The sequence below is a fragment of the Myotis davidii genome, unplaced genomic scaffold (assembly GCF_000327345.1).
Source record: "Myotis davidii unplaced genomic scaffold, ASM32734v1 scaffold546, whole genome shotgun sequence".
Classification (NCBI taxonomy): Eukaryota; Metazoa; Chordata; class Mammalia; order Chiroptera; family Vespertilionidae; genus Myotis; species Myotis davidii.
This window is the reverse complement of record NW_006297836.1, coordinates 53,217-54,994: the sequence shown is the minus strand read 5'-3', so window position 1 is coordinate 54,994 and position 1,778 is coordinate 53,217.

The following is a 1,778-nucleotide window of genomic DNA, read 5'->3' as shown; positions in this document are numbered from 1 at the left end:
GGGGAGGGGGGTCAGCCCCGGGGTACTGTGTGAGGACGGGAGAGGGGACGCCGGGGTGACTGAAGGGATGGGCCAGATGAGATGGTGGAGGAGGCCACCTCAGACACCAGGAAGGGGTTCAGACGGGCGGAAGTGGCCTGAGGAGAAAGCGCAAAGTGGGTATTGGATGGCACCTTAACTGAGTCTCCACCAGCTACCTCAGGGTGCCTTTCCCGTCGCCCATGGAGGCGGAGATGGGCAGCCGGTTGCTGATGCCACATGTCCGAAATCAAGAAGGGCCGGGTGTGAAGGAGGTCACGGTGTTTGACAGTCACCTAACTGTGTTAGTTCCACAGAGGGCCGTGTGGGGAGTGGTGGCAGGTGGCCAGGGTTGGTCCCCAAGATGTACCCCTGCTGCCCTGGGCCTGGCACCCCCTGAGGGGCACAGAGAGCTAGGTGCGGAGCTACCACATTTAACCGGCTTTTTTTTTTTTTTTCTCATTTAGCCGACTGACTGGCAAAAACCCTTTTGAAATTCGAGAGTATATCCTGTTCTGTCTTCACCAGCTGTCCCTGATGGCTTTTCCCCCATGTTTTTACATTGAATCTACGCTGGAAAAGGGGACCTAAGGCTAACCTAGGGTCCCTTTCCAGGCAGTAGTTCCTTCCCTGGGGCATGGCTTCCTTACAGAAGTTGCCACTTTATTCTGGGGCCCAATTGTTTGTATTGGCTCTTCCTTACTCTCAACACTACTGTTTTCCCCGTTGCTGGGGAATGGAGTTCTTACTTGTTTGTTATAGAAAAAAATAAAATTGAACCCCTACTCTTGTCTCAGATCATTGTCAGTTATTTGGCCTCCACAGTTTCTTACCTTTGTACCTGGTTTGGAGGGGCGGTGTGGGATTCAATAACTCTAGCTCAAGCATGTCAAACTCTTGGCCCACAGGCCACACACGGCCCATAGCGAATATTTGTGCGGCCCAGCCAATGTAAAGGTATGTAAGACACGTTTTAATAAAAATTTCGTAACTTAATTTTTACAATATCCTGTTATACATAATTATTAATGACGAACTACAACGTTCGCTAATGACTGAGTACTATAATCGTGTTGCATTCATTTCCCTTACGTGCCTTACGCGCAGGCGCACCATTTCTCTCCACTAATGCTAGCAGCGAATATTTTAGCAGCCGATGGCCACGTCATTGGTCTTGGACTGACTTGTTTGGTGTGCGCAACAGGAAATACTTCGCTTTCAGAGAACAAGAAAAATAGGTTTATTTGCATGACGCTTATTAATTTGTGCAGTTATTCAGTGTCTGGTAAGTTAATGTTCAAGAAAAAATAATTTTTATTAAAATGTTCTATTGTTTTATGTGAACGATGACTCATTTATTTCAGCCCTTTGTATTCAGTGTGTCTCCACCAAAATAAACCTACGTTTCTATGAAAATTGAAGCTTTTTTTTTCTGTGGCCCACGTAAACTTAAACGTTGTTTGTTTGGCCCGTGTTAGCCTTTGAGTTTGACATGCTTGCTCTAGTCAATTAAAGACAATTTAGGAAATGGAAGAAATGAAAATAAATTGTGTCATGTCATTCAGCATTAATAGCTGATGGTATTTTGAAATAATCTCTTAGTTTTATAGTTGCATTTATATATTAAATTGACAAAAATGACAATGTGTAATTTTTCAAGTTTAGGATTAAATATTTTCTGAACTATTTTCATTTAACATATGAGCTTTTTCTTTTTCTAAGGAAAACTTTACAATACATTTTTTATTGATTTCAGAAAA